At 41.8% G+C, this 24,160-nt stretch overlaps 1 long non-coding RNA gene across 1 annotated transcript in view; it reads right to left on the bottom strand.

The window, feature by feature from the left end:
* LOC134159015 (uncharacterized) overlaps positions 1–23,834 on the bottom strand; it is a 36,130-nt gene extending 12,296 nt beyond the window's left edge. Inside the window, exon 1 of the long non-coding RNA XR_009962990.1 lies at positions 23,718–23,834. This is a non-coding gene — a long non-coding RNA (uncharacterized LOC134159015). The remainder of the gene's footprint in view (positions 1–23,717) is intronic.
* Between the last annotated feature and the right edge of the window lie 326 nt (positions 23,835–24,160).

Genomic DNA, 24,160 nt, shown 5'->3' on the forward strand with positions numbered 1-24,160 from the left:
CATTGTGTTGAGCACTTCATAAATCGTGGCCTCAGCTATGTCCTCACTGACACTGATGGAAATTAAATATTATTTTGGGGTATTTGTCAAAGATGCAGAAGTTTGAAGCCTTTGCAAAAACATGCTGAAACACAGACTGTGATTTTACACAGAGCTGTAATAGAGCAAATTTCTAAGATTTTTCTGTTGTGAGCTCAATTGGTAAAATCTCTTCTGACTAAAAAAACCTTGAGAAATGCTTTCTAAGTCCAGACGGCCACCTTCAGTGCCGGTGGCTGCCTCAGAGCCTGTTGAGTTCAGCAGAAGTGGCAGTGGTGCCTCTGAGCGCTGAGCTGCGCAGTCCCATTGAAACGGCATTTGTGTTCAAATGTCCGTGCTTATCAGTTGCTGGGCAGTTTGCTCAGAGAAAATAAAACCTAGGAGCTGGGGTGTGAAACATGAGCATCTGAGGTGCTGTTTCTGGTAGGACACACTGCTTCAGTCGTGAATAAGAGCAGGGTTGTTATGTGGGGAAGCAATCTGTTCCTCTAGCTATGGATCCTCACTCTTTCATGGTGAGCTCTCTTGGCTTCTTCTTAAGATAATCAGCAATGTAGCTCCTTTTTATTTTGACCAGAATTCAAACATCTGCTCCTGACAACTACAGGGAAAGTAAAAACATAACCATATTCATAACCACAAAATGTTTATGATGAAAAGGTCGCATACAGTTTTCTCTGCAAGGCATTTAGCCCGGATATGCTGCTTTAACTGCTATGCTGCACTTACATATACCGCTAAGAGCAAGCCCTCTTGTCATGCATTTGTGCACAAACATCCCACACTGCCTCTTGTAACAACAGCCACATTATGCTTCCTTGCACAAAACCAGCTGTCAGTTTAGATTTCCTTAATCCTGCCAGATTCCAACTCAGCCAGCTAACAACCATTATCTATGGGAAACCCTTCTGCGAAATAAAGCAATGTCCTTACTGAAATGACATGTCATAAAAATTAGTTTGGTCACCAATCCAATGAAATATATTGTTTAAGTTTGAAAATTACAGACTTATGGTATCATATTCTCTGGTGCTACAGATCTCAGAAATGATGAGCACAACTGCACAGAAACAGCACACAGGACCAGATCCCTGCTTGCCCTGATCACATAACACACTTAAACAGTGCAATTGTGTTTTGCAAGTTGTTGCTATGTAGACAGTGCACACGTATGGGCAATGGCACGATACTCTTGGGCATAATCTTTCTGAACTTCATCAGTGCAAACAAGAAATGTGAACCATGAGGATTTTGACCTGACCAGAGTTAGGATGGTTCATTCAAAAGCAGTATGCTACCACAAAGAAAGAGTTAGAGGTGTCAATGGCTCCCCAAAAGAACATGGTAATGTTTCGTATGGGCTTCTCTGGGGAAGGTTAAGGAGAAGCCAAAAGAAAGGCGCATATTGCAGAGCTGATTTCTGCCTGTGGTAAACATGAGGCAGAGAGAAACCAGGCCATGTTTCCTGACCGTGGACACAGAACACCATGTGGATTTGATCAATGAATGAACATGAGCATCTTTAGCGCAGTGATCTTCAGCTGTCTTAGCCCACAGTGAGCCCTGAAAATAATTTATGTTTCCCCATGTACCTGACTCACTGGACAGGAGAGGAGAGTAAGACTGGATGTGAGCCCAGCCCACAAGGACCGTATCTTGCTAGTTGAGAAAGGGAAATCATCCCAAAGACAAGTCAAACAGTTCAAATGTGTTCCACTTCCAGGCCTATTAGCACTTAGACAAGAACTGCAGCTTCTCAAGATACCAGCTGGGGAAAGCTAAATACTTTGTTCAGGTTTTTCTGATTTGCCGCTGGTTTTGAGCGTTTGCATCATAAATGGATTCCAGAGTTGCCAATTGCAGTCGGTTTAAAGCCAGGAGTCAGTTTTCAATACATCAGTAGAGTGTCTTAAAAAAAGAAAAATCAATATGGGATTTTTTTTTAGTTACACTGTAGATACCATTAAAAGCAACTATGGGAATGTTTTCTGCCTTTTTTTCCCTCTGTTGCAAGAGGGAGAAAATTATTATTTCTTTGTAATGAAAGTTGTGACCTTTATCTATTTACAAGATTTGGCAACAGGGACTTTCAGAATAAAAATCGTGATGTATAAGGGGACTCATAGTAAAATCCCAAAAGATGTCAATCCATACATAATCTGATAATCCTTTTACATCCTGGTCAAAGACAGTAAAGTTTTTAGTGTGTTCAAATTAGAATCTCTTCATGACTTTTCAAGCCACTCAGCTTGATAATACATTTGTAAAACAAGGGGCCAGATTTATGTTTGTGTTCAAAAATAGAATTGTGTGGTTATAGCCCACTGCTGTGCTATAACCACACCAATAAAAACATGTACTTCCTTGTTTGGGAGGAATATCATGTCTTTTTGAAGATAACTTTCATGTGGAAAAGGAGAGAGGTTAGTATCTTTTACAGTAAATGCACTAAATACCATTTTATGAGCTTTCCTTTAAGATTTTGCTTTTCTAAATTAAAATGGTGCTTCTTTGCTAATAGTTATTTCCAACCTAATTATTATTGTTCTGTTGAGTTCAAACTGCTATTTAGAGAGGAAAAAAGCCCTGCTGTGGACTGTTCGCTGTGGGTTGATGGAGGCCTCTAGGCAATCAAACTAATCGGAGCTCAGTCTCAGGGTCAGCCTGATCTCTGCAACAATCTCTGCAGAGGCTGCAGCTGAGCTCTTCACATCGTGTTTGAAAGTTGTGCACATTTTATATAAAAGGTGACAGGCACAAGCAAGCAAGAATCCAGAGCATGCAAGAAAGATGTTTTAACAGGGCAACACTGCAGGCCTGTTTCCAAACTCAATTTTAAATTGCATATAGCAACTGTATTTTTGGGAACAGAAAAAAAAAACAAACCAAACTTCCCCAAAGCATTGTTTTAGGGTGAGAGCAAACAATAAAAGGATGGTTTCACAGTAAAATGGTGAGAGGAAAGCTGGGGGTCAAACCTGTTTCCACTATAGACATCAGTGGGGTTTTGTGGTAGTGTCTGTGCTTACACTTCTGCTGCTGCTGAAGAGAAGCAGCAGTACACCCTTTCTGAACCCCTTTGTCTGTTCAGTTGATTTAGACATAAGTGCGCAGTGGCAGAAACTCTCTCCTCCTCAGTGGCAAAGCAGTGCCCTGCACAATGAAACGCTAATCTCTGCTGAAAACCAGCGATGCTGCAACAGCAACAGGAAGAATGAAGCAGGAAGTGCAGCATTTAAAGGCAATAGGAGAACACGATTTGGCAAGATCGCATCACATGAAACCTTTCTGACTGGCTAACTATGGGGTGATAGGTGAGCAGTATACAATACTGATTATTTTTAAAATAGGGATGGCTTTGGAAGTCCTCCTGCTAATGGATGTTGGTCAGGCTCATATCAGGGATCATAACTGAGACAGAGCAACTTGCATCCACTCTGAAGGATGAAAGATTTCAAATTCCTGTGCATGGCTCAGAAAACCTCAGTGTGTGCATGCAATACAGCAAAAAGTCTGTGCAGGTTATTAAAGTTTCAAAGTCAAACACTGAAACACCAAGAAACAGCAACAGAACTGTTATTTAGCCCCCTTGTTGTGTGTTATGATGGTGTCTGAGCACTACTGTTTTGTGGTATAGCCCCTCCCTTCTTCAGTGCAGATGATGAATAGTGGTTGAGTAGTTCTAATTACAGCATGCTGCCACTGGAAATATTTTTAAAAGACTGAATTTACTGCCATTGTCTGCAAGGGTCAAACCTACAACTGTGAAGGCCCTCCCTGTCAGGAGGTTTAAGGAAAAAGGCACAGAAGTTCAGATGAGTTTGCAGAACTTTTCTGTAAAGAAGTCAGGTATGAAGGGAGAGGTAGTACTGGATGCCAAAGAAGGAGAGGAGCTCTGATGGCATCTTTCATGGCTGGAGATATCTAGCAGGCAAGGAAACCTGTTGGGAGATTGAGCCAAAAGGGCCAGGTCCTACCATCCCAGAAGGTGCACCAGCACTCCTGAAAGCTTCACTGGGCAAGTCAAGAAGTGCAGGAGGGAAGAGATGACCTCATGATGAGGGTGATTTAAATATTGCCCTGGAGAACTGCATTCTGTCCCTGCTCGTGTCACAGCATTTTAATTGCTAGGAAAATCAATTAACAGAGAGTGGAAACTCTACAGGTTCCTCTTTCTCTGATGTCTGTTTCCTGAGACATCTGGGTTTGATTTGCAGGGGGCCATAGTAGATGCTGCACATCAGGGAATGAATGACCCTATCATTAGAGCAGCGGTTGGACACTGTGCTGAGAACACCTCTGTATCGCAGGGTCACACACCATCAGCAGTGAGACATAAACCAGCCATTCATTCATCTAAAATGGTTATTCCTGTGACCTGAATGGGGACAGGGACCCAGTGGGGATGAGGCACTTCAGTGCTCTTGTAACATGTGTCTGGCACAGAGGCCAATTACTTGATGACTCTGACTTCTGAGCACTTTGCTTTACCATTTGGTTAATAACCTTGTATTAATAAAATACATGTTCATTTTCCCAAGATAGTATGAGAAGTATCACTGGTTTATGGATGTAAATGCAAAGAAGAGCCTGGTCCCCTGCAGAGTGCACTGGATCGGGGTGCAAAGAATGCAGGCTCATTCTTGGCTCTTTCTCTCATTTCCATGGTCAGATTATTCTTCTACAACCTCTCTGTACACCTGCTTTCTCGTATGGGCCATGGACCCAAATATTCACCCTGCATTGTAAAGCTCTTGAAAGTACTTTCTTTGAAGTTGCAGGGACCATTTTAATAATATGCATTAAAATACCTGTCAATTCCTGCACATGTCCTAGCGCACTTAATCAGATTGGACTTCCATGCCAGGGTCAATTACAACAAGCTGAAAGAGGTAGAAGTAGATCCATGGAGATGTAATATTAAAAAGCCCTTGAAGTTCAAGAGTGTCCTATTCTATGCAAGAAACATTGTTTTCCGTGCAAAAACCAAGGAGGCAGTACTGTGCACAGTACAGCTGAAGGGCGCCTATAGCCAATTCAGCTCAGAACAAGCAGAACTAGAAAATCTGTCAGAAGATATTTTGGCTTTTTTTTTTTTTTCCACGTAAGAACCTTGCTTTGAGAAGTTTGTCTAAATCCTTGAAGAGCAGAAACATCATAAACAGAAATGGAGAGATTTAATGTCATGGAATTAGAACACAGCAATGTGGATAACAACAATATTAGGCAAATAGCTGCTTATTTTCTTGAGTTTACACACATTCTAAGCCCTGAATGGGCTGGTCAGGAGACAAAAGAAATAGCAATACCTGGCAAGTTAGGAGCAAATCTAGACGGTGGTGTGTGGGACCAGTCTTCTTTGCTTCTGCTGACTGAACAGAAAGATCTATTTCATGTGGTGGTCTAATAATGACTATTGGTTTGCTTTTTCCTCTACAGATAAGGCAGAGGTGTGTCCCTAGTTTCCCTTGACATCAACTTGGCAATCTTACACTCACCCCAACCGTATCCTGGTCTCCCACTGATGGAACTTGTGCTCACTGGGGTCAGTGATGTCTGCAAACACGTGGCTTCTTGCTTGAGGAAGCATAGGGAATATAGCAATATCCAAATTCTGTAGGCAAAGAAGAAGCTGAGCACTATTTTAAGAAAATATTTCCTGCACAGACTTCCGATATGTCTTCTCTTTGTGTTTGCATTTCTCTAAAAGTACTGCATGTGACCACAGAGGCAATTTTTCATACTTCATTTGCAGTACTTAGCTATTATTTTGCAACACAAACCAGCTGGGAAGTTAGATGAGTAAGATAAAGAGAACAACCAAACCTAGCTCTCTTTCCATTTGTAAGTCTCAACAGTAAATTTCATGTTCAGTAATTCCCAACACAAAGTTTTCACCTGAATTAATTTTTTTTTTAATTTTTAACTTTAAAGCTTGAAAAAAAGGCAAGGTGCTTTTTCAGAGCTCATTGGTGTGAAAGGAGAATAGCAACTGCAAAGTTCTTTGCTTCTTGATTTGTAATAGAATATCAAGAAAGATAACATATACATTCTATACTGAAGATAATTATGGAGATGGGGTGGGAAGGGAAATGGATGTCCTCTCACTGTGGTCTTTTCCACAGAAAGTTCAGTTTCGTAGCTGTATAGGGTCTTTGTTGCACAGATATTTGCATCTGTATTACTCAGATTCTTGTTTTGGATTGGACCCATGTTAAGGGTGATCAGACTTGAGCTAGTTTTAAAATTCTGTAGGTTTGCCTTTAAAAACAATGCAGAAGAAGAAAAGACTCTTTCTCTCTGTGGCAAAAGCTTGTGCCCTGAAAGTTGTTTTCCTTGACTTGAGGAACTGGCCAACAGAACGCTTCTGGTTGTTCCCATTGAACAGCTTATGCCTCTGAACAGCTTCCTGATGAATCCCAGGAAGAAAAAAACCTGACAGCAAGTCAGTCTCTGGGATATCTGAGCTTTCTAAATGGGCACAAATTAGCCTTTTTCTATATTATGCCCTTTGGATTATATAGTTCCATAATATATTTATTTTTTCCAACTTCTTTGTGGGTTGCTACAGAAGTTGTGCTCTCTTTCAAGAAGAAAGCGCCATGGTACAAGAATTCCTCAAGCTAATGGGGAGCAGATACTGGATTGCATAGTAGATCCCCTGAGGTCTATGCTTGGTTGCACTGTGGCTCAGTGGCCTGTTGCAGAGCATGTAGCTTTTCTTTTTTCCTCCTTTTCACATCTTATTTTCTATTTTGTCTTTAGATAATATTGGTCCTGTCCTGTCCATGTACCACAAGATACGCGGTCCAGGCTTGCTTATGGTTTTGAACAGAAAAAAACACAAAGATTAACCTACTGCAGTGACTACTTGGAGACTACATTTTGTTTGAAGAGGAACTGACGCATTTCAATTCAACAAGAGATTCCAGCCCCAACAAATTTCCCTGTGAATTCGCCCTTGTGTTTTACTCCTGTAAGCTGGGAGTCTCTCCAGAGAAAGCACTTTCCTTTCTTCCTGATGCTTACTTCTCTCTCAGGGGTTTCATTTGCAACACTAGTATATGACATGTCACAAAATCCACTCCCTGCAGCTGATGTGATATAATCTGGGGAGTTGATGTGTTCATCCAGTGAGGCTCAGTGTAAGATATTTTCAGTCCTCCTAACTCAGCTTTTGGCGCAGGTGTGCAATGACCACAGGACGCAAGGGGTTGGCAAGCTAAAAGAGGTCCTGCACACAGGCATGATTGCACCCACTACTGGTACACAGACCCTGCTCACTGGTTACTGCTGCAGGAACGGCAGCCGCTCTTCCTCTGGCACAAGCTTTCAGTTCAGTTAATTTACTGCATATTCTCTCCCCTTGGTAATCAGCAGAAAGGTCACTTTTTATTCACTAACCCATGGATTCACACACAGCTTGAACACAGTTAACAGACACTGACAAGCAGCGGTTTGCTGGGAGACATTTAGGGGGGCATTGCTTCTGGCTGGTGCTGCCTGTGGTGATGGGGGCCAGGCAGCAGCAGGGCTGAGCTGTTGTATCCCTCCTCTCTTCTGTAGGACTACACGGCTACAACCGTTCCCACAAGCTGTGTTTTTAACTGAAGTTCATGTACTTAACTATTTCCTCAGCTTTGACCTGCCCAAGCAGGCTGTGGGACACCTCAGCCAGGCCTGAGGACAGCCCAGAGACCTTCCCCAATCTGCCTTGCTGGGGCAAAAGGCCAGTTCCCCAGCCACTAGCTGGCCTTGCCTACTGTTCAGCCCCAGGCACGCTTTATTGCTCACTCATGGAAATGGGCTCCAGAAATTCATAAAAAGAATGTAAAAGCCATGAGATTACACCAAGTTATAAACTCTGGGGGGTTTAATTAGCTTTGGGGGTTTTAGCTTTTGTCTTGAAACTACAAGGACTAAATATTTATCTTAAATATAAGCTACAGTTCCCACATAATCATACACAGACACAGGCCAGACACCAGAAAGCAGATGTGGGAAACAACCAGAAAGGCAGGGCAGTGTAATTAATGCCAGTCAACATGCTAACAAGGTTATTAGACCTCCCTTTCCTGTAACAGTAATCATGTTGATGAGACTGTAATCTTATAAAAGTAACTGGAGTGGTCTGCCTCAGTAGTGGGTGCAAATAATGGTATTATTGTTGCATCCTGTCTGGCTCAGCCAGATACAAGGCAGTGCTGGTTGGAAAAGCCATGCTGCTGTATTACCATGCCCTCATGCACAGAAACACAAACTCGTGCTTGTGCATGTTTCTGTGCAACAGATTGGTTAAAAAATATATTACAAATTAGCTATATATCTATACAGCTATTCATATAAAAGTTCAAATGGCCATAATCTATATTAGCTACATGAACTATCAGGTATTAAAAAGTGTTGGTAAATGTTGAAACCTCATCCAACAAACTTTGTGGGCAAACCTTTGGGGATAATACCTGGGCCAATGTCTTTTGGCAGCTTCACCCACAGTCTGAAGGAACAGATGTGCTTAAATCTGGTGAAATCTGCAGGTGCCACAAACATGGGTGCTGCAGTAAATAATGAGAAGAACAGATCACTCCTGCAGACTAAACGGATTGACTGGTCAGGTGGGTCCATCTGGGCAATATGTACTTTTATATGACAAAAGGCAGACTTTCTCCAGGAAAGATGAAAAATGTAGAAGGAAAAGCACAGCAGTGGAATAGGCTCAGGGAAATAGTGGGTAACCCACTAAACATCAGCTCCCAGGACAATGTTATTGCTAAGTATGAAACTGTGACTCCAGGAACTTAAAGCTAAACATTGACCATAACAAGATTCATGATAAAGTCATGAGAGTTGTGAAGTTATCAGCCCCCACCCCTTCTGGGTGCCTCTGGTCCCAGGGAACTCCTGTGCTTGTGAGGGAATGTGTCTATGATTTCTGCAGAAGGGCTGGTGTGCCCTGTGTATTTTCCCAGGGACTTGTGTCTCCTTCCTTAGGGATGCTTGCCTTGGAGGGACAGTGCACAAGGACAAACCTTCCATAGCACTCTGAGCACCTCTGCTTTTTGACTTGTTTGCTAATGGAAATGCATTCTGAGTTTGGGCACATGTGTTATCTTGCATGACTGTAACAACAGAGAACATGGTAAGACTCATATTGCCATCCTAATATTTACTGAGCCCATCCAGTGGGATTGCTGTCTTTTCAAGGACTGAAGGCAATGGTGAAGAGCCTCTGCGTATGTCTAGGTGATGTGCACTTACACTGGGACTATGAAGGAGAGCAAATGGGTTTGATTAGGATACACCACTGCTATAGCAACCCAGAGATAACTTCCAGGCTTGTTACAAGAGAGTGCAGCGTTTGTAATGTCTTAGCAGTCTGGGGATGGGGGATGGATAAAACACACCTTGGAGTGATGAGTTTGAAGAAGATAACCAAATCCCCAGTGCACACTACTGTGACTTGCACTCTGGTTCCTTCCAAGTTCCAGCACACTCTCATGTGAAAATGTTGATGCCTCAACACTTTGTGCAATGCTTCATCAAATGGAAGCATTGCATGTCTTGCTCATCTCCCTGAGGTGTCAGGCTACAGGTTTTATGACCTTTCCCTTCCATTCTTTGCAGATAGATTTATACTGCCTACATTTCATGAGATTTTTGGGATGCTTTTGAGTCTTTTCCAAGCTTCGACAGAGAAAAATTATTGATAGTGTTTGCCTCTTCAAGACAAAAAAGCAACAATATTACATAAGTCATTAATCTTGGTTGCATTGCTTCATTTTTCCTATTGCTCTCAGGGCTTATATAGTGTGCAACTTCTCTTTGAAGACCCCATGAATATACCTATAGTGAGAAAACTGTGCAGCTATGTACAGAGAAGACAAGCTGTAGTGGAGCTTTACTGGTACCGGCCAGGGACACATATCTGATACTTGTCTTGGTGGCAGAGGGCCGCTAACCAAAATGACGGTTTCTGGGAAAATGAACACAAGGCAACTGCATAAAGAAAGTGAAATGGAAAGTGCCAGGATGAAGACAAATGAGAAAGAGCAAAAGGGAGGAAGAGGAGAAATATGAAAACAGAGACACATACATGCGGAAAACACAGAAACCACATGAAGGGACAGTGAAAAAAGCACAAGGGCTCAGACATAGGGTTCACGTCCCCGTATTTTAGCCATTTTTGTGTTGGCTGCTTTCAATTACCTTTTTTTAGAAGTCTTTATCTGCTACAGAGGAGGCTCAGGCAGTTATCACAGATCTAACCTCCAAATGGCTCACCTCATCTCATGTGGAGGGGAGTGGCACTCAGGAGCAAATTTCAAAGCTGCTCAGCCCATTGCTCAGCCTCTTCCATATGAAAAACCTTTGCTTTATGGGCCTCTGATAACTTGACATCACTCCCACTCAGACTGCCTTATCATGATGTGCAATTATTATTGGCTTCTGAAAATGCTCAGTTCTCAGATGCAGCATTATAAGGTGCTATGAACCCATTTGCAGTTGCCATAGCTCAGTATCCATCTGGTAGGGAACATAAACATGTCAGGGAAAGAAGTGCTTCTGCCTTTCTTCACTGAGAGACTTCATGAGCATTTTTTTACCTGGAATAGTTTCACCATTATGCATTATTTATTTATAGTCATTATATGGAAACCATACCTATATATATATTTATATGCTATACACTATATGATATATACATATATAGAGTATATATAAATTGTGTATATGGATTTGTATATATTATGCATGAGAAAGCTTGAGCTTTTATGTCCACTGTGAATTCTGCTTACCCTTCTGTTAGTAGGAAACACGAATTATTGATGAAAATGGAAAGCAAAAATATGTGAAAATTATCAACATGTTAAAATATTGATCTGCTCAGCTCTTGGGCACCCATGAGATAATAGGGCCTGTACAACGGCAAACACATCTCTGAGATCCCCTGAGCAATGTATACAGCAGGGAAGGTTTGCTTAACAGAAGATAAAATGAGGATGAGTATGAACAGAAGTTTGTGTAAAGTCTGATGAAAAAAAGATGTGGTTTTCAGTTTTGCACAAATAAAGAACCATCAGTATAGATAAGATGCCATCTTTGTACTGTCAGTTCTGGCCAGAGCAGGAGCCTCTGAAGATGATCTCTTGTCGCACGTGGCATATTGCTCTATCTCAAGGGCAGAACAATTCAATAGAGAAGAACATCTTGAGCCTGAAATGTAATGTAAGAGAGCAACTTACAGTGTGAAGTATGCAGCCAGGAAGAGATTGCTTCATATCGTTGTCACAAGAAATAACCCAGAAGCAGAAACTGTATTTGCAAAAAGCCCATGGTATTTCCATTCATAACGAGAATTAATCACAGATACAGCCTTCTGACAAGTCAAAACTAAACCGCAACCAGTAGTCCAAGCCAAACAAGTCCAAAGAAACACAGTTGTCAGTACTGTTGGAGATTGACCGGTTTCTCAGACATGAAGGGGATCCCCAGGGAGGACCGACCACAGGGCAGCCACACTGGCAGCTGATTTGCAGAGACATAGTAAGCCTCTTTCCACCTCCTAAGACTGCTTTGCCTTCCTCAATGAGCTTTCAAGTTCTGCACTGGAGGGACGCTGAGTGTGGCAGAGACAGTCACTGCCACGTGCTAAAGCCTTATGGCCAAAATTTATTCCTGACAGCATCCAGTAAAAAATTCACAGGGTAACGTAGAAGTACACAGAGTAAAGGGATGCCCACTCTTGGGGGCATTTGAAAAGCTACCTGTGATGGAAGAGGAAGACACTGCAGAATTTACCCAAGTCTAACTTTGTGCTCTAAGTTATCAGCTGAATGGAAAATTTTTGCAGATGTGGTTGCAGCTAAGGGGAGAAAAGAAGGCAGCATTTCCTGCAGTTACAGTCCCCAGTGCAAGAGGAACTCATCCTGTTCCTCCTGCCCCAATCCAGTGCAGCCCAAATCCTGCATAGAGTGGAGAGGGAGTAACGTTAGGCACATTTCATCACAGCTGTGGTCACCTCAGTTTCACAATATATGTTATGCGCTGCTCATCGATAAGTTATGTTCAGGTGAAATTGTTCACGTGTGTGTACATGTACGAATTCAGTACCAAAACTTAGAGGAGTTTGCTCTGAGGTCTGCATAAGGACTCTGCCAAGCTATGACTGCATTTCTGGTCTGTTCTACACAGCTGAAGTTTGCATGGTATTATTTTCTATTAGTCATAAAGAAAATAATTATCAGAATTAAAAAAAATAAATCTGCTCTTTAGAGCATGGTCACATGAAAAGTATTTCATCAGACAGAAATAACCTGGATAAATTGGAATATAATATTCTGTTTATTACAGTGAGGCTATATATGAATTCAGAGGTTATGCCACCTTATTCTAAGAGATCATGAAGGCTGGTCAGGCAAATAGTTGTCCTTTCAAGCCAGAATAAAGTTAGAACTTTGACAGTCCGTATATTTTTGATTTTAAGTCTTCCACTATGAATCTTCCAAACCTAAGCAAAGGCTGAGAAATCACATAACAAACAATGAACTATGAATGCCCATTATGTACTTTCATCAAAGAGTGATCTTATAAGATGCTGCTAATTGTTGAATGACACTGAGTGTTGACTAAACACATTCACTTTAATGGGCAGATGCAACTACCATAATGCTTTCTTCTGTTCAGTCGTTTTTCAGAATAAAATAATAGCAAAGCACAGCACAGATGGGCCAACGTCATCAGATGCACTTAATCCTAGGCAAAAATCCAGGAGGTCATTTAGGAAACAACAGGCAAGTTCTGTTCACTTTATAGACCTTTGAAGAAGTACAAATGTCTACTTGAGTGGTATACTTTAAATTTTGTAATAATTGATATATTGATTTAAAGGGAAAGAACTTAAATCTGGAGACGATTCACTACTACATTTGAATCAACATTAGAAACCAGGTCTTAGCTTTGGGGAGCGAATTATCCTACCTGTCCATTAAAATACGTCTGTAAGCAAGGACAGGTAAATAAGATGCAGGAGGGATTTTTTTCCTTGTTTTTTGAACCGCGAGTTCTGTAGCATGGGGAAAATGAGCATGATTTCAGCATGAATATGACATAGCTTTACTAGCAAGACAGTACCAACAATAAAGATATCAATACTTTCAAAATCAAGTAATAGGAAGGAAAAGAGGGGTCTCCTGTGAGGATTCCAGTCAAACTCCTGAAAGTGCTATTGCACTTTGAAAATTTATCCTCACTTGAACCTGATACCCATCATTTACTGAAGCGATAGGCCCAGGGCAGGCAATGCTATGGGGATGTCCAAGCCTAGAGAGGACTGGTGAGGATGCAAGAACGACATGCTCCACTGTGGTCAGCAGAGAAAACCACTGCCAATTTCTTATGTAAAGCAAACAGAAAACTCATCCTGTTCCCCTTGCCTCTCCCCAGTGCCTTCCTATTTTTAAACTGGGTTTTGTTGCTGACTACAGAAGAATATAGTAATAACTTGAAATGACAAAATTCCTCATTCAATGGGTATGTGCAAGCTTTGGAAAGCTGCTTAGGTACCTAATTCTGAGATGGCTGGAGCTAGGTGCCCGAGTACCTCTTATCAGAACCCGGAGTTTTCTCTTGCTGTTTTCACAGTCTAAGTCTTTCTTCCCTGGCAACCCCAGTCATTCCTCAGATGTATTCCAAGAGAGGGATTCGGACAGGAGAGTAAGGTCTTTTTGCTCGTCAATGAACACAGCAGATACCCCTGCTGCTGTGCCGCTGTGCCACATCACTGCTCTGCCAGAGTCACCGTCTGCTGCCGGCAAGAGGGGTCTGCCCAGATGGAATGCTGTGCCTGGATGTGTGTGTGTCTCCCATGTATCCTCCAGTCATCACCTCCCAGCTACTGCGTGGGAGAAAAATAGTGACAAAGGATTTGCAGCAATGTTTGGCGTTTGTTGACTGTGAGGCTGTCACCTGTGTGCTCATGACATGGGATTCAAAACACCCTTTCCCCAAATTTAATGGGTTATCTTCACTTTGGTGACTGCTATCATGAGGCCTAGCCAGTTATTTGCTCTTTGTGTACAGTTTGTTTTGGTGATCTCCTAGGCCCTGTGATATAACACCCTGTCGTGAAACGGAAGCGCAATAATGAAGCTGTAGCTGTGAATCAGGGAAATTTGTAAGAGACCAGTTCTCTTTTACATTATGCTTCTCTTGAAAGCCATCTTGCATTGAGCAAGCTTTTGCTTGGAAGACCATATTAAATTGCTTCTAAATTGAGGTAGAAAGTGACGAGTGAGCTGGTTAGTCAGCCATTCCCATGCATGTAAGCGTTACACAGTCCTATTTGTGCTCCCCACTCCCAGAAGAGAAGGCTGGTGCCCTTCCCGCTGGTCAGTCTTGTTTGCACAGCCCAGTCTCTGGGTGGTATTCCCTCTGCTAATTCCAGCTGAAGTCACCTCCTGAGCTGACAAAGCTGGCCAGTGGACTGCCCTGCCCAGACTGCTGTCATTGCTCATTCCTCTTGCCAGAAAAATACTTTACTTTTTTTATTTTCAGATTTGGCCAACCAATAAGTAAAAACTTTGTCTCCCAAGCAGAAGTGAGGTCATGCAGATACTGAGCAGAGCTGGGAGTCTGAATGAGCCAGTTATGTCAGCCAGTTAATAACTTCTCTGTTGTCATTTATTTGTCATTCATCCAGAAGAATCCAAAAGTGCTTTACATTCTTTACAAACAGCTCTTCTTGCTAAGAGGGGTGCTTCACACATGGCTGAAAGCCCATCAACCCTGGGAGTGGTGCAAGGCTGCTGGATGGTGCCCTGCCACACTGCTCTGTCGGGGACAGGAGGCAAAGACCATGAGGGGTAACTGAAGCAGCCAGGGAGTTTGGTGCCATGCCCAGAGACAGCCCAAGTAGCCATTTGGAAATTGTCCCGCAGCCCTGGGCTAACACTTCCCACCAGTACACATTGCAGAAACAGACAATTGTGTCAGGGCCACCACCCCATGGGACAGACCCCTCTAGTGCTGCAAAGAGACCCTGACCTGGACTGCCTGTGCTTCTCAGTAAGCTGGGCATGTGCCCATCCCTGGCAGTGTTCAAGGCCAGTCTGAGTAGCTGCTTGGAGCAACCTGCTCTAGCGAAAGGCTTCCCTGCCCATGGCAGGGGTTGGAACTGGATGAGCTTGAGGGATCTGGAGTCAATAGAAGTGAAAGTGCCCATAAAAACTACTTTGCTATTTGCTTTATTTTTTTTCTTTTTCTTTTTTTTTTTTTTTTTTTTTTTTAAGAAATGTGAATACCAACATTTTTGGCTAACACAAAAATGTTTGTCTTGGAAAATGCATCTTGTATTCCCCTTTGCTTTGACAGCCTGGAATCTCCTGCTATACTGTATTTCCTGTGTAGCATTATATTCTTCCCTGGGGCAAATGAGCTGGTGTGATGGGATGACAGTTGCAATGCAACAAGGGACATGGGGGATGAGCAATGAACAATATAGGAGACATTTTTCTTCAAAGGAATATGTTTAATCAAAGCCATTTTCCATGAAAATATATCTTCAGAAAGACATTTAAGGATTTGTAAGTAATGTAATTAACCTGATGGGTTCTGCTTCTATTTCTGAAAGCGGCTGGAATGGAACAAAGGATAGTTTGGGCTGCTTCGGTGGGTGAGCAAATACTTGAGGTACAGTAACTAATCCTCAGGGAAGTACAGGATTAGAAGAATTTAAGAATTTTGGCGAAGTGGAAAACATGCAGATTCTTCCTGTCACTACAGACTCCAGTGCTTAGGTTCCAAGATGTTGGAATTTAAAGCTCAGAGACTGTAAGGAAGGCCCAAGAGAGCTGAACTTGTTTAATCTGATGAAAAGAGGGTAGAAGACTGATCTTATAGCAGTCTACAAGTTCTCAAAGGGGAGCTACTTAGACCTTGGAGCCAAATTCTTCTTAGCTGCTGTAGAGGATGCCACATGGGATAACGGCAACAAGCTGTAGCACAGGCTGCCCGTGGTGGATATTCAGAAGAGCATTTTCACCAGAAGGTTGGTGCAGCACTGGAATGGGTTACCCAGGGAGGTGTTCCAGTTGCCACCCTTGAAGGTTTCTATCATCCAGCTAAACAAAGCTGCAGTGGACCTGATCTAGCACTGATGGTAGGCCTCTTTGAGCAGTGGGTCAGACTAGAGACCCCCAGATGTCTAAGTGACATTTCTATGGCTCTTTTATTCCCTCACAAACCTAGGTTTGGAGCTGAAAGTCCATTCTCCCATATGCGCAGGTGGGAGAAGTCTCTAGGCTTCCCTGCCTCCATCCCTAGCATTGTCCCCCTTCTCCTGCCCTGAATCAGCACCACCTGATATTTATTTGATGGTGTGCCACATCAGGTTTATGGTTATCTTTGGGTCAAAGATTAATTTGGTGACAGTCATCAATTGCTTCCAGATCTTACTACCTAAAAAGTTTTCTTCTGGCTAGATCTCTTATGCATCCTTGCCTGGTGGAAATCAGCAAGCCTACTTGTTTATCTTAATCTTTATTTTAAGCCGGCTTTTAAAACAGTATGAAGTTTGTTTGATCAGCCTAGGCAATAGCTGCTGTCTGGAAGTGTAGCAATCTCAAATTTGTGTTGTGCAATGAAACAGATGTGACAAATTGAACTTGAATGGAGTTTGTTGCAGGAAGGCATAGAAGAGGACTGTTCCAGCTGCACTGTGATTAATATTATGTTGATGCATGATGAATTCACAAAAGGGTAACATCCCTCTAAAATGCTCTGAAAAACAAAACCTGCAGGCCTATTTGTTTTACCTTATTAATATTTCCAAGATTCTTTTTACTACTGAAAGCCACCTGTGCCTAGCCATTATCAGGAAATCTGCTTTTCATAGTGCCCTTGCATTGGGCTTTAGTATGTGAAAAGGGCATCTGGTTTATTTTGGTTTTTTTTATTAAATAGATAAAACTTCAAAGAGCTCCTCCAGATGACCTGCAGACTCTGAAGCCTTGGCAAATTTTCTCATGTAATTTGCTAAGAGTATTATTACCTGCAGTTTTGATAAAGGTCCCACTTACAGACTGTTAGTTAGTCTTTAAATCACTGCCAAGACATGCTGTTGAAAGCCTTTTTATGATTCCTCTCTAGGCATACCCAAGAATAATGAACAAGAAAGTCTTTCACTTCAGCTGCTAAAACCCCCAAACTCCTTTTTTAATTTGCAAGTCAAGTCAAAGTCCAACATCTCTATAGTAAAATTTTGCATTCTTCAGTATCCTATCTACAGGTCCTTTTGCACATTATAATCAGCAAAATAAAACCTACTGACTGATATTGTTTTGAGAAATAGCAGGGTAATTTACTGCAAACCTGTGAGTCCTGCATTTGCTTCTGAATATGACTTACCATGTGAAAAGGAAATTAACATAGATTAATTAGGACAAATACTTCGTGTATATGACTGTTTCGTACGTGATATATTTCCCTTCCAAGTTTTAAAATATTTTCAAACTGAATTTGGAAGTAAAAGTAGAGGCTGTGAACACTCAGATGCTAATGGGATGTAAAAAGCCACAGTAGCCTACCTGATTCGAGAGACCCAATTCTGCTCCCATTTAACTCCATTAATAAATAGATTGCACTCATCAGGACATGAAAGCCAGAATCAGATAATAGACTGAAGTATCCAGGCATGTAGCAGGATGAACCTCCTTGAGCCTTTATTCCTTGTCTGGAATAGATCTCTAATGCCTTATTGATAGATAAAACAATTCAAGACAACTATTGCTGTCCTGTCATTAGATAGTGGTGTCCGTGAACAGCAACAGATGGGCTTTTTTTTTAACCCAGAATATCTGGTGTCAGATGTAAATTAAGTGGATTTCTTGTAAATGAGTAGTTCTCAAAGGTTTTGCATGAATCCCCTTCCTCTGTTTTGTTCAGTGTTTGTGCTTGCTTTCCCCATACTGAGCAGCAGCTCTGTCCCACTGAGCCAGGGCAGGCTGGCTGCAGGGTGAGCTTCACACTCCTATCCTGCGGGCATCTGTTGGCTGGTCAGCAAACAGTTAGGATCAAATAGCTGGTCCTTTGCCAGCCCTAATTGTGATTAAAATCAACAAATAGTCCCTAGTTTTCTTCAAATTGTCTGCTGTTCTATCAGAATAGAGTAAAGAAGCAGGAACTGATTTATATTTTTTTTAATGTATAAAACTGCAGAGGAATAAGAGTTATAGATGGGAGAAACAACTCCTTCTTGAGCATCTTTTCAAACAGAAGATACCTTACCTGTGAGCTAAGTGAGTCTAAAGAAGCAAAAATAAGTCAGCAAAAATGAGACATCACTAGGCACACCAAAGTTAACAAGAAGTCTCCTTAATGAGCTCCTTATCTGGGGTACACGTTGCACAAGTAGATCACTACTGTTAGCTTCTTCCATTAATTTTCTTTTAAAAAGTCATGTCAAGAAATACTCAGAGAAATTGGGTTGAAAAGGAAACAAACCTGACCATGAACAAAAATATACCCAACTAAAGCAAGCAAGGGAAAGAAGTCATTTATCACTTTACTAAATTTGTTAGCAACCAAAGGTGGAATTTGGATCCTATTGGTTTGTTCAGTTAGAGGTGGGTGGATTCTCTAATCCATTTTAGATTCTCTGCTTTTCAAGTACAGGGGGGCGTTTCTTTAGCAGAGTCTTTTCAGACTGCTTTTGCTTTTCAAACAAGTTGGTAACAATGGTAATAAAATACCTTTAACTTCTAAATATTCTTTCATCTGAGATGCCATAGCACTTTTCAAAAATGAAATGATTCTTATGGCACTGAAATTTCAGTATGGATTATTATCCTGGTGGTGGCAGCAATCAGAACACAGAACAGAATAAGTAGTTTGCTCGTGTTGGTGGTAAAAAAATGAAACAGAATAAGGGCAGAAGTTGCTGCACATACAATGTGGGGGGAACTAAATCTTGTTCACTTGTAAATCTATGGTTCTCTGTGTTTAGTGCTGAGACGATGCTTAGCTTTTTTTCTGTCTTGACCATTACACTAGTTAGGGTTTTAAAGTTTTTTTTGATGTTGAGTATTCAAGGATAAATACAATTTTTATAGGAAACAGCTCCTTTGCAAACAAGAAATGTCCACGTTCAAGGATCAGTGACAAAACAAAAATGTTGGTGGCTGACAAAAATCACGTGAATTCCCATTTCAAAGATCCAAGTGCCTCTTATTCTAGTAAGTAAGGCCACCCATGCTCCTGGTTACTTTGGGTAACTCCATGCAAGTTGGGTAAGAACATACTGGAAAAGGAGTATTTTCTGCTTAACTTCTCTACAACTGGGATGTTAGACTACTGAAGTGTCATAGAACTGTCACACCCCTAACCAGCATTGCAGTCACTACATAAACTACAAGTTTTGATGAAAATCAAGGTGAATTGAGCACATTCTAAAAGATTTAATCTAGTGGGACTTGGTAAACTGAGCAGAAGCCTTTCGGCACATACACTTGCTTTGTGTGCTGATTTGATGGTGGTGCTGGAGCACAGGGCGCAGCCAAGCTGAGCGAGAACAATTGGAGAGCACCATGCTGCGAGCTCCGCTGGGGAAGAAGCATCATCATACCAGAGAACCTGTGGTCCGTAACTCCCATGCTGTCTGCCCATTTTGCTGCTTACATCTGGACTGCAGACAAGGCCCAAAGCCTGAAGGGCTGGGGTGCGCTTGGCTCTGCCTTGTGTCCACCCAGACTGCATGAAGAGGCAGGTTGGAGCCTGCAAGACAGGAGATGCTGTGGCCTGCTGTAGCCAGAGCCTGCTGGAGTTTACAGCAGGGTCACTGTTTAGATATTGTGTCTGAAGGGAGGGAACACAGACAGTGAGCAAGCCCAGTCTTGTGACAAGCCTCAAACCAAGCTAAATGAGCCAAGCGAGAGACCTTCTCTGTGTCACTGTGCCTTGAAGTAGCTGAGAAAATAGCTCTGGAAGCACAGCTGATATCAACACCCTTATCCCAGGTAAGCTTTGCACTTCTCACATCCAGGAACAGGCCACCAGCAGACATTAATGGGTGATGGAGGAAGATCAAGCCATTCCCCCATGAGGTTTTGAGAGTACCAGGCTCTGCTGCACCCTGTCCAAACCCACAGATTACTTTATGGTCCTCAGCATGCTTGGGGGTTTAGTTTAATTTTGGTACTAGTTTAACAGGAAGAGGTAGGAAAAGTGGTGCAGATCTTAACCACCCAGTGAAATGTTTCCTATTGCTTTTCAGCAGGTATTAAGGAATCCATTTGGATATCCTAATAACTGAAAAACATCCTCTGTTTCCCAGTGTTGTGGCGATACTTTTGGATTTTCTACTCTGATGGCAATTATCTCAGTGGAATAGCAGTTTCCCCCCTCCCATCTGTGCTCTGCACTGAAACAAAGAGGAAACTGGTGTCTTCTTGTTTTACGCAGCTTGACCCCCAGCCTGCAATTTTTATGATTTGTGTGGTAGTGAAAGGCAAAGAAAGGGGGAAAAAAGCAAGAGCACAAGGAAGACAAGGAGAAAGAAGCTTCATTTTTCCCAAGCTGCCCTAGCACTGACCGCAGCTCAGCTAGGGCTGATTTGTGGCCATCGAGTAAGCGAACACAAAGGCATCAGGGAAAAGGCACAAAAGGCTCTCCTTAGAGATTGACAGCTTATTAAGGACCATTATTAATACAAGTTCAACTTAAATGACAGGGTCACCTATATGATGCTGTTTGGGCTCCTTGCCCTGGTCTAATAGCATCTTACCACATTTTTATTCAGTGTTTGTCTGGTAGGCACATAACCCTGAATTAACCAACATTTATCCTCAGTTATCTGAACTTATAGGCTCCGTACTAACTCAACAGTGACTGAAAGGGCACCACACTCACCACTGTCCTTCCTCATCTTTAATGGAAGGAGGAATCACTTGGGTAAGAATCTTTTTTTTTTGGTTGAACTCGAAAAGCCTCATTTCATTAAGCAAATGAAATAAATTAGTGGCAAAGGACTACATGTGAGATATTACAGTGGTCTATATTTTAAAGGCATTTTTGCAGACATCTAGTGTAACAGCTGTGTCATAGGATTCTTCAATCCAGGATGACTGCTCTTCTGCAGGACCTGAGAAATGAAGGATCCATTCTCCACCTCCAAAATAGTAAGACCATGGCTTAAAAGAAGATAATTTACCAAGACAGGGTGAAATAGCTTAGTTTAATGTTTGTTGCTGTTAATTTGTTCCTTACAAGATGGCTATCTAATTAACCCTATTTCACTACCTCCTTTTTGGGAAGAACCTTAATAAGACCGTTTCAGAGAAGCTTCAATTAAATTAGATATTAACATTTTGAAATATTATGGATGAAATTTGTATGGGAGAGATAAAGAAAGGAAAAATGCATGTTTTTCAAGCAGTATAGTCTTATTATTTGGTTATCAGAAGCCTCCCTACTGACAATTTCTGCTAAAGAGCAAAATATTAAGGACAATTTTTTTTCTGCCAGAAACAACCAAAAAAGAATGACTGAACTTAATATACACCTTCAGCTTCTGGTATTGCTGGTCCATGATACTCCATTGTTTCCCAGCAGTATCCCAGGAAGGAGGCATAAACGGAATGGAAAGTTAAGGGTAAGATGACCTACTCCACCTCCTTCACATGTTTTCCCTCTCTTCTTGGCTGCGCAGCCTGTTTCCTGCACATCAATAGCAGCAAAGGACTGCTAAACTTAAACAGCCTGCCCTGGAATTTTACAGTCCTTCAGATTTTGCATGAAAGTCATCCTTTTTGTAAGATAACCACTACTTTTGTCCTTCAGAAACCAATACTAATTTGAATAAATGGTAAAAAACAGTGACAAGGCAAAGACAAAAAATAAATAAAAGGCTCAGCAGATGTAAATCAGAATGAATCTATTGACTTCAGTGGAGCTACCCCAGTGTGGGCAAACTGAGGTTTTCATCACTGTTATCACTGAGGATGTGGCATTTGGGAGAAGTTTTAGCTGCAACAATTTATTTTATTACCTTTTTCCTGCTTAGCCCATACATACTTGGCATTTTATTGTCATCTCCTCTGCAACAGTCAAGCTTTTTCTCTTGTAGGTGTTAAAATTAAGCATCATGCAATTTTAACACTGGTCTGCGTAGCAGGAGAGGCTATTGGCATCTTGTGACTCTTCCATGATGTTAAAAGAAAGTTGAAGAAACCAGGGCAATTTGGTCAAATAAAAAAAAAAAAAAAAAAAAGATTGTGTGAGTTTAAGTCTGCTCAGGGGCAACCTTAATTTATGTGCCAATAAGTTACACAAATATTTTCTCTACTATTCAATTAAGAACAAGTAGTTTCCTTGGCAACGGCCACATTACATGGAACTTACCCGAGCTCCAAGATCCAGCAGAGTACTTTCCCTAAGAAAGGAACATACTCATCTATCATGTAAATGTCTAATTTGTACACGGTTTTGAGAGAGAGGGGAGAAAATGGAATTTCCGGCAAATTAACAAAGCCCTTCTCTTTCACTGGAGTCAGATCCATGCTCTTTTCAGTAGTTTTCTCCCACTTTCTTCTTATATCCTAATGATAACCTGTCTATGAAAGTTGTAAAAAAGTAGGATGGTGAGCTGGGTGGATTAAAAACAGTAAAAGGCAGGCAGGCTACTGTTGTAAAGGACTACTGGGGGGGGTCTGCTTTAAAAGCAGGAAGGTGGCAGTCTTCTTCCATGCAGAGTTGCTACTGAAGGTGTGCTCTGTGGTTCAGTTGTGATGGTGGTGATTGATTAGTCCTTTTGTGGGCAAAAATAAAGGATCCCAGCCTGATTACACATCAAATTGCTATTTCCTTTTAAACTATCACCTTTCTTGGTGTTGCAATTACTCTGACCCATAACCCTTGCCAGGCTCTTTGTATGTAGGTGTCTTCAGAGGTGTGTGGGCAGTGCGTACGTGGAAGCAAGCTGGTGATCTGCATGTCTATCACTATGACACAAGGTGTCCCCCAGAACGGAACAGCTGCCATCGTAGCCAAGCCTAAACACCATTGTTGGGTGTGCAGCTCTGTAGCAAGTGGGGAGCCTGCCACACCTTCACCTTGGAGGGAATGCCTTGCTTCCTTTCCATATGCTCCTGCTTTCTTCCCAGTGAAAGCTGGGACCAGCCTCCCCAGGAAAGTCCTGGCTCTGCTCTGCAATTTGCACAGCCCTGCCATGGAAAATGGGTTTCAATTTTGTCAGATTTAATCCCCAGGAAAATGTTTCTGCAAAACTGAATAAAATCTGTCCTACTGCTTTCATCCTGTGGATTACATTACATCCATAAGTCAATTTAAGGTTTTTGAGATGTTGTTCCACAGCTTTTTCTCCCATACTTGAGACTTTCTAGAGCACGAAGCTGGAATTTGTTCTTTTGAGCTATTTGCAGCCCTCTGCTCTTAGAAAAAGACTCTCATTAGTGACTCTTCAGACTTGTACACTCTTTGAAATCACAGGTACTCCCTGTTTTTAAAAATCACATGAAGACAGGATTCTTTCCATTCCCTCTGTGTTAGCGGGAATTCTGCCGTGAAGTTAAACAGTGGCAGAATGGTGCCTGTTCCACTTTCCTCCCATCTGCCTGTTTACTTTTGTTCAATTAACACAGAAACTAAAGGAATCAGTTAAATCATACCTTTTATCCTTTGCACACCCAAGTTCATATAGGATAAATTAACAGACTTCTTATGGTAGCACTTTTCCTATTGAGCCACATTCTGCTTTGAAGGAAGAGCAATTCAGAGCAGCTTTGCAAAATTTGTTTCTTGCAGTTAGCAGTTAGATTAATTATTTCCTGTTTTACCAGTCCCTAAGGTACCAAAACCCAGACACAATATGTAATTACACTGCTCCAATTCCAGGTCAGTGTGAAGGTGTGACTGTGATGAAATACATGTTTCTTCTTACTTAATAAAATGTTCAGGGCTGGCTACGTGGTGGCTAATATTAAAACTTAAGTCATAATTTATCTCCTGTAAGTGCCTGAGCATTGTAAATGATGTGACAGATAAACACATTCTCATCATGTAGTGGCCGTATCTAGTTCTGCTCCCCTCCCATCCCTCCCAGCATTTAATT

This window comes from Pezoporus occidentalis, unplaced genomic scaffold, assembly GCF_034315485.1.
Source record: "Pezoporus occidentalis ecotype Australia unplaced genomic scaffold, CSIRO_AGI_Poc_V1 ctg139, whole genome shotgun sequence".
NCBI classification, from domain to species: domain Eukaryota; kingdom Metazoa; phylum Chordata; class Aves; order Psittaciformes; family Psittacidae; genus Pezoporus; species Pezoporus occidentalis.